At 40.5% G+C, this 9,997-nt stretch overlaps 1 pseudogene; it reads left to right on the top strand.

Annotated features, from left to right (window-relative positions):
- Positions 1 to 6,304: 6,304 nt before the first annotated feature.
- LOC105946906 lies at positions 6,305 to 9,015 on the top strand (annotated as a pseudogene).
- Positions 9,016 to 9,997: the final 982 nt, after the last annotated feature.

Genomic DNA, 9,997 nt, shown 5'->3' with positions numbered 1-9,997 from the left:
CTATGCCATTTAACTGTAAATATGCAATGCCTCAAAATAAGGTAAGTTTGATAAAAGCATAGTAGAGAGGGGAACAGAGCTGTCCCTGCCATGGGTAAAGGGTGTTGTTGGCCTAAGACTCCAATGCAAAACTCCTGTTACATAAATAGACTTAAATTTCAGTCAAATAGAAGTGTCGAATAGAGGTGTATAAGTAGGTATGTTTAAAAATCAGGACAACTAGGAGCAGATTTAGCAAAACTCTATAACATTTCTCAAACTTTATTTGCATTACATTTTTAAGCAGGCATAAAATGCTCATTCTTGAACAATCACCATTAGTACAATATCCAGCACACAGCATGCCGCGCCAAAATAAAATAGATCACATTAACTATGTCATGTCCCCCTTATTAACCACTCCCCATTTTCACACATAACCTTTAGTAAATATAGAGATAGCTAAGCTTTGGTCCTCTAAATTTTATACAGCAAAGCAGTGTGCACTGATAAACCAGGTGCATAATACACAGAGAAAGACAATTCAGGCTGTGTGGGCTTTTAATAACCAAATTGATAATTCTCCTACCAAGGTCGTTTAGCCAATCAGACCGGTTAGAAAATTTCTGTCAGATAACAATATCTCTGCGTGTATTGCCTATCTAACGATCCCCATGCGTGACTTATGACATAAACAAAATGCACACATCCACAGAGGAACATTATGTACACGTGTCAAAGTTTCATGCTTTAAAAGCCATTGTTCAGTAAAAGCCTATTGTCCAATAAGAACGCTTTCTCTTCTTCTTTTCCTGGGGAATTACTCCCGGTGGGCCAGTACAACCCTGCCCATTTGTCATAAAAAATAGAGTAGGGCAGTGATCCCCAACCAGTGGCTCAGGGGCAACATGTTGCTCCCCAACCCCTTGGATGTTGCTCTCAGTGCCCCTAAACCAGGGAGTTATTTTTGAATTCCTGACTTGGTGGCAAGTTTTGGTTGAATAAAAACAAGATTTACTATCAAATAAAGCCCCTGTAAGCTGATAGTGTGCATAGTAGCTACCTAATAGCCAATCTAACCCTTATTTGGCTCCTCCATGAACTTTTATGATGCTTGTGTTGCTCTCCAAGTCTTTTTACATTTGACTGTGGCTCACGAGTAAGAAAGGTTGGGCATCCCTGGTGTAGGGGAAAAAAACACACTTTGATAAATCTGCCCTAAATCATATCATTACCCATCCTGAGCACAAAAGTTACTGTAACTCAAAATATGCTTAATTTATTTTTAACTACTTTTTAACACATTGCTTAATATTTTCGGACACAAATGTACATTTTATAAAGAGACCCTTTGTGCAAGGACTTGTGAATAAAATAAAGCACAAATCAATGTAGAACCAATATGTTTTGGTCATTTACTAGCAACAGATTATTTGTAAACAATGATTGCAGATTTCTCTAATTTCATTTAAGAACATTTTTCTTTATATGCACATCTTGGTTTTACACCTATTTTCAGTTTCAGGCAACCAGCAAATGTCACAAGATAATGCAAATACACTAACATGCATGGATGAATGTGATACAACATGAAACAATAACTCTGTTGTAGGTGGATTTGTACATAAATCACACTACAATTCTGTACAAAGGGGGCGGCCTCTTCTCATCCCGTCCCTGCCTATAGCTTCATGCATGGCCTTAACCCCATAGTTGCTTTAAGTGAAGCTATAAAAAAGTCTTAATAGGTCTATTCATAATGATCATGTGTCAATATTTTTTTTTACCAAATCCATTTTATGTTCAGATAACTAATCTTATATATCTTATATTATCTTATCTTATATGATCTTATCCGGAAATCCGTTATCCAGAAAGTTCAGAATTACAGAAAGGCCATCTCCCATAGACTCCATTATAAGCAAATAAGCAGACTTAAATAATGGAGATCCAAATTACGGAAAGATCCCTAATCCGGAAAACTCCAAGTCCCGAGCATTCTGGATAACAGGTCCCATACCTGTATTAATATTGCAAAACTCTGACATCTCAGAGGACAGAGGTAATTACTTACTTATTGATTTGAAGTATTGGGGTCCTGCGTTTGATTCCAGCCAGGGTATTATCTGCATTGAATTTGTATATAATCCCAGTGTCTTCATCGTTTTTTTCCTTAGGTTCCATCCCACACTCCTAACACATTCCATTAGGTTACTTTGTCCCTGACTGGTATGGACCTTAGTAGGCACGTCTGAACATGCATGCATCATGACATCATGGCGTGTGTTCTCATGCTTAGGGCTACACCAAGGGGACACTTTGGTGCCAAATTTGAATTTAAAAGGCTATTCCTTGCTGTATTTTGTGTCCAACCTGGCTCTGTTTTTTACAGTTCCTGTCTAAGCACTCTTTTTGGTTTTGATCTTCTGGGTTTTGACTGACTGTTCCATCACTCTGATCGTGTACTGCCTGCCCTGACTATAATTCTGTTTAACCCTTGTCTGTACTAAACATTTTGATGTTCAAATTCTACCTGCCGGTACACAACAGAAAGTTTCAGTGCCCCCAAAATGGCATTGATGAAGACTGGTCTCTCCTGTTCACTAATGAGTGAACAGCCATCTTTCAAGCAGTACCTAGGGTTCCTGCAACACAAATTATGACACTTAGGGGTATATTTATCATGCTGTGTCAGAAGTGGAGTGAAGCATTACTGGTGATGTTGCCCAGGGCAACCAATCAGCAATTAGAATTGAACAGTTAGAAAATCAAAACAAAGCATCTGATTGGCTGCTATGAGCAACATCACCGGTGATGTTTTACTCAGCTTTTTACACAGCATAATAAATATACCCCTTACATTGTAAAAACCATTGGGCAGTATACCAGCCAATCGAAGTTTTGCTGTATTTGTATTATTTGCAGCTTGATGAACAAAGCTAACCACTGATTGATTGACAGGTTATTGAGGTTACTTCCCACGTGTAGTCTAGTCCAGAGTTGGTAAATGAGACTTTGACATGTTGACATAATATTAATACAGAGTAATATTATCATTGGCATGCATGTTTAAATTGAATATATTTGTATAGTTGCATCAATAGGTTGCTTTATATATTCATATGTTGAAATGCTGCTTTTAATAACTTACTTGTTATTTACTACTAAGACAAGCAAGACTATGGGGCACATTTACTAACCCACGAATCCGAATTGGAAAAATTCCGATTGGAAAATGAACATTTTGCGACTTTTTCGTATTTTTTGCGATTTTTTTCGGTGCCTTTACGACTTTTCGGAAATTGTCGCGACTTTTTCGTTACCAATACGATTTGCGCGAAAAAACGTGAGTTTTTCGTAGCCATTATGATGCGCTCGTATCTTGTCGCGACTTTTTCGTATAGAGCGCTCGTAAGCGGCGGGCAAAACTTTCAGACTTAGCATGATTTTGGAAGCCTCCCATAGGACTCAATGGCACCCTGCAGCTCCAACCTGGCCCAAGAAAAGTCACCATACTGAAGCTTGAATGAATCCGAATCTTTCGTACTCGGCGCGAAGGCTACGAAAAAGTCGCGACTTTTCGCGCAAGTAGTAACGCTACGAAAAAATCGCCAGATTTTGTGCAACATTCGGAATGGCAACGAAAAAGTCGCGACAATTTTCCGAAAAATCGCCAAATACCGACCATTACGAAAAAAACGCAATCGGACGCATTCGGCCCGTTCGTGAGTAAGTAAATGTGCCCCTAAGACTAAGCAAGAGATCATTTTAGCATGAGGTGGGGTGTCAAATTTAGATTAAGAAGTAAAAATGCAGAACTACAATCCAATTTTCATATACCCAAGAATGTATATAAATATAATAACATTGTAGGCAATTTCTTTACAAAATGTAAAACCAAGCACTCCCCACCTCTAGTTTTTAGATTCCAGCTAAAGAAAATTCATACCAGACTATAGAAACTGTAGAACTGCAAGAAATTGAAAAATAGTTAGGGATTCCACTTTACTTACTCAAAAACCCTGTACACAATGACTGCAAAATTATCATATAAAAGGGACAATGCAATTCAGGCAATCTGTATCGCTAATGTTAGTTAACACAACATTGAATATACTGTTCAATTAATTATTTCTATTCATGCTTAGGCTGGACGTTGGTGGCGGTGTTCAGGTTGGCAGATACTAATCAAATGAAAATGTTCTGAAGGCAATGGAGTGTTATAAAAAAATTACAAAAGGCCTTGATTTCTGGGCAAGTCTAGATGCAGATTATGGCTTTCATGTAGAGTGAAGTACTTCTCAGTTCTAAATGCAGCTTCACTAGAGGTATTGTAAAGTGGCAAGCCCTGCCAGAAGCGGAACCTGTATTCAAACTCTAGTAAATGGATTCCTGTTAGATAAGAGTGTACTTACAGTCCATTTGGAAGGCAGCAAAATGCTCATTGTTTGAGGAATAAAAGTTTATCTGATTAATTCGTATTAAACGCTGTTTCAAATGAGAAACATTATGCATTTTTAAATTATTAGGGAACTTTGTCCAATTAACTGTAACTTCTACACCTTATAGCACTGGTTTGCAATTATAGAGGATGTTGAAAAAAAGGTACTAAGAAATAAAATACCTTGTTTGTTATTGATAATAAGCCATATTATATTATTTTCAGGGCACAGGAAGAACATGGGATAGTTTCAGTTTCCCTGTTTGTCCTGTGTAACTCTTGAGTTTGAAAAAATATATATAATTTTCTTGTGTGTTCAACAAAACTCTTATTCATTAACCTCATGTTGGGCAAGGAGCTGAGAAATACTTCCCTTAGGGATCATCTTCTGTGCCTTTTGTATGCACAGGTTCTCAACTTTTTGCTCTCCATTCCAATAATGCAACTTCTTCTGATGTAGGTAGGGTTGATGACAATAAACTCTCTTACGAATAATGTCAGTCCAGCAAGTAAGACTGATAAGACATGTGTATGGGTGCTAATTCTTTGGAATGCTTATCTTTACCTCTCCTTTAATGCTCTTTGTTACAAAATACTACCTTCACCAGGTATCATTTTTAGTTTCCTATCCATAAACAAGTAAGCCAGGTTGTTTTTAAGTTACAGAATAGTTCAGTGTTTTATTCTTTACTTTTGAAAACAGTGTTCTTGTTGTGTATTGACTGTTAATGTGTGATCACTAGATGGCGCTGTTACAAGTACAAAACTGATATGTGTCATCCGGTTCTGCTAATAATTGTTTCCCCTAGCATTGCCTGTCTATCCTTTCCTTCCTCCCAACTTGTTGGCAGTTCAGCCATGTTTTGTTCTAAGTAAAGTGTGTTCCACTACAGCTGCTGTGAACCTCTTTTATAATACTGTGTCCAGAATACAACACTGGCGACGAGGATTGGGATTAACGCATGAAAAAAGATCTACAAGAGTCAGTGAGTAAACAGAAACCTTGAGACCTTATTGCTCCATAATGGTGTCCCTGGGCCACATAGAAGAGTTTGATATTGCCAGGCCATCCTCCTGGGATTCCTATGCAGAGAGATTGCATTTCTTTCTAGAAGCAAATAATGTGACAAACCCTATGCAGAGACGTGCAGTGCTGCTGAGTGTCATAGGCTCAAAGACTTATGAGATTGTGCGCTCTCTGGTGCCCCCCACTAAACCCAGTGACTGCTCATTTGAGGAAATTATTAAGCAACTTAAAAATCATTTTGCACCCACTATATCTGAGACTGTTAAGAGGTTCCACTTTAACAGACGCAGCCAGCAGCCGGATGAAAGTATTGCTGCTTACATAGCAGAGCTGCGCAGATTGGCAGAAAGTTGTAATTTTGGCAGCAGTTTGGAACCCTTGCTAAGGGACCGTCTTGTGTGTGGGGTCAGGGATGCAGCACTGCAAAGAAGGCTGCTAGCAAAGCACAACCTAACCTTTGCTTTGGCCCAGGAGGAAGCACTTGCTTATGAGGCTGCATCTGTGCATTCCAAGGAAATACAGTCCTCATCCAGTTCAGTTATTGCACCAGAGCTGCATCAAGTGTATAACAAGCCTGATGTTAAACTGCAGCCTGCATTAGCACAAGTATCAGATCAAGCAAAAGTAATGTGCCATAGTTGTGGGGGAGGTCACCTGCGTGGCAACTGTCATTTCCAAAATGCTGTGTGTCACAAATGCAAGCGTCGTGGCCACATACAGAGAGTCTGCCGCCAAGCTGATAATCTACAGCGACCCAAGCAAGCCAGAGCAAATCTATCTGGGAATGCAACCCATATAGTGAAAATCCAAAATGACACCACTGAGAAAGAGGCAGATACAGGTATCTATGACTCTGAAATAATAAATAGTGTTGAAAATCAGCCAATGTGCAAAAAGAAATACACTGATGTAATACTACAAGGATCTAAGTGTAGAATGGAGGTAGATACAGGCTGTGACTATTCCTTAATTTCAGAGGAAACCTTCCATGCATTATGGCCCACTAATTGCCCACCTATTTTACCATGTGACGTTAGACTTGTGGATTACAATAAAAAGCCTGTGGATGTTATGGGTGCATGTTTTGTTAAAGTTCTCTATGAAAAAGACAGAGGAAAACTACGCCTCATCATTACTAAAGGACAAAGAGCAAGTTTATTAGGAGTAGAGTGGTTTGAACCCCTGGGCATTCAGTTAACCGGAGTAAATTATGCAACAGCAGACTCTTTGCAAGCAGTCATCAAAGACTTTAGCAGTGTATTTGAAGAAGGCCTGGGTAAATTTAAGGGCTCACCAATATCATTCCTACTGGATCCCAAAGTTGTCCCAATACGCATGAAGCCCCGGCCTGTACCATTTGCTCTCCGTTCAAAAATAGATGACGAAATAGATCGCTTAGTGCAACAAGGAGCACTAATTCCAGTAACCCACCCAACTTGGGCCACCCCAATAGTGCCTGTACTGAAGCCAAATGGAGAAGTGAGGATATGTGCTGACTATAAATGCACAATCAACAAGGCATTACAAGAACATCCATATCAAATTCCTGCTGTCAATCAAATTCTCAGCACCTTGGCTAAGGGGAAGTTATTTGCCAAACTTGATTTAGCGCAAGCATACCAGCAGTTGCCGGTGGATGATGCAGCTGCTGATGCACAAACAATTATCACACACAAAGGAGCATTTAAAGCTACTAGATTGCAGTTTGGCGTTTGCATTGCACCAGGCGTATTCCAGAAATTGATGGATGACCTTCTTTCCAGCCTGCCAGGGGTGGTGCCATATTTTGACGATGTCCTCATTGGAGCAGACTCTGTGGAATCATTAACTGAAAGGGTGAGAGCAGTATTAAAGCGATTTTCAGATGCTGGATTAAAACTTAAGAAAGAAAAATGTGTTTTTGGGGTACCAAGTGTTGATTTCCTTGGATACAAAGTTGATGCACATGGAATACATCCAACAGATACAAAAGTGAAAGGCTTTCATGAAGCTCCATTTCCCAAAAATAAACAGGAGCTGCAAGCATTTCTTGGCCTATTAAATTTCTACCATTCCTTCTTGAAGGACAAAGCTACTGTGGCTGAGCCACTGCACAGACTACTGGATAAAAATACTACCTGGAAGTGGTCAGCCCTGCATGAGCAGGCATTTAGTGATGCCAAGAGACTTTTATCATCAGACAGTGTGTTAGTACATTATGATTTGAATAAACCTCTTACCCTGACATGTGATGCTTCTCCCTATGGAATAGGAGCGGTTTTAAGTCATACCGTAAGTGGTGGTCGTGAGGCTCCAATTGCATTCTATTCACGGACCATGAGTACCACAGAAAGGAATTATGCTCAGATTGATAAGGAAGCTCTAGCCATTGTGGCAGGTGTAAAAAAATTCCATGAGTACTTGTATGGCAGAGGTTTTGCTATTATTACTGACCATAAGCCGTTGTTGGGACTTTTAAAGAATAATGGGCCTACTGCACAGATAATTTCTCCACGCATGCTAAGATGGTGTTTATTGCTGAATGCTTATGACTATGAGTTGCAGTACCGTCCAGGGAAAGACATAAGTAATGCAGATGCGTTAAGCCGTTTGCCTCTAAACACTCCTGATTTTCAAGTACCGGCCTTGTCCGAGGTCCTCATGCTAGAGTCCTTAGCTAGTCCCCCTCTACAGGCATCGGATATTGCTCACATGACAGCTACCGACCCAGTATTGTCTCGAGTGTTGAACTGGGTATGGAGGGGGTGGCCAAAAATAAGTTTAAAAGAAGAGTTCACACCTTTTGAGAAATGCCAGCATGAACTCTCTGCATACAAAGGGTGCCTTTTGTGGGGAAATAGAGTGTTAATTCCCAAAGCTGGGCAAACCCATGTTCTCAAAGCCCTGCATGAGAGTCACCCAGGTATTGTAAATATGAAAGCCCTTGCAAGAAGTTATGTCTGGTGGCCTAAAATGGATGAATGCATTGAAAAATGGGTAAAAAGTTGTGTTCCTTGCCAATCCACCCGCCATGCCCCTGCTAAGGCCGGGGGTACATCCATGGGAGGTGACTCGGAGCCCATAGTCTCGGCTACATATAGATTTTGCAGGCCCATTTCAAGGTCAAACATTCTTCCTTGTAGTGGACTCCTTTTCCAAATGGTTGGAAGTTGTTTCAGTTGCATCTGCAACCACCCATGCAGTCATTCAAGTGTTGCGGAAGTTGTTTGCCACACATGGGCTCCCAGACACAATTGTATCAGATAATGGAGCACAGTTTACATCTGCAGACTTTAGAGCATTTATGGAAAGTAATCTTATTCGTCATGTGACAACAGCACCATTCCATCCATCCTCAAATGGGCAAGCTGAGCGAATGGTCCAGACTACAAAGGATGCATTAAAAAGGATAATTGATGGTGACTGGAATTATAGACTGGCAAAATTTCTGTTGCAGCAGCATATAACTCCTTCTACTAGCACTGGCTGCAGCCCTGCAGAACTTTTGATGAACCGACGTCTTAAAACCTGTTTGGACAGACTGCATCCTGACCTGGCTTCGGATTTACAAAATAAACAAGAAGATTAATTCCATAAGAATGCACAGACCTCCACGGTGAGGATGTTTGAAGCAGGTAATAGTGTGTATGCCAGAAATTATGCAATGGGACCAAAATGGATACCAGCAGTCATTGTTGAAGCCACGGGCCCTGTCTCATACAAGGTTAAGATTGCGGATGGCCGTGTTATTCGAAGACATGTTGATCAGCTGCGGAGCAGACTAGGGGACAATGCTTGTCCTAACACTGAGGGTAACCATGGCCAGTCTGGATTGCAAAATGACTTAACTCCTCTAGCTTTTCCAGAGGAAGAGATTCCTGCAGCTGAACAAACAGCAGATGTACCTGAGAGGGTACCCGATAACACTGAGGCCAATCTACAAGGAGAGGTTATCAGTGTCCCACTGGAGCGGCCCCGAAGGGCCATTCAAAAGCCCCGCTACCTAGAGGATTATGTTATCTAGGAGGGGAGGGGTGTTGTGTATTGACTGTTAATGTGTGATCACTAGATGGCGCTGTTACAAGTACAAAACTGATGTGTCATCCGGTTCTGCTAATAATTGTTTCCCCTAGCATTGCCTGTCTATCCTTTCCTTCCTCCCAACTTGTTGGCAGTTCAGCCATGTTTTGTTCTAAGTAAAGTTTGTTCCACTACAGCTGCTGTGAACCTCTTTTATAATACTGTGTCCAGAATACAACAGTTCTGGTTTCTCTAAATCTCTGAAGAAAAGGGAGTTAAAGAATTTATAGGTACAAAAAATGTAGGACTCTAGATTAAAAAGAGGTCAGCAACAGTATTGGATTACTTGAATAAGGATTTCCAACAGAAGAGAATTCCAGGGAACCAGCAAATAATGTTCATGCCCATTTTCTAGTTCAAAGGTTCCATAAACATCATCCTGAAAATCCAGCTCCCTGGCCAACCCAGAGCATGCACATTGGTGGGGGGGAGCAATGTCAAGAACATATTTTAGGTTAACACATTAACAATGTGTCCTCTTGGTCCGACCA

Source organism: Xenopus tropicalis, chromosome 3 (assembly GCF_000004195.4).
Source record: "Xenopus tropicalis strain Nigerian chromosome 3, UCB_Xtro_10.0, whole genome shotgun sequence".
NCBI lineage: Eukaryota > Metazoa > Chordata > Amphibia > Anura > Pipidae > Xenopus > Xenopus tropicalis.
This window is presented reverse-complemented; position numbering and strand designations above follow the sequence as displayed.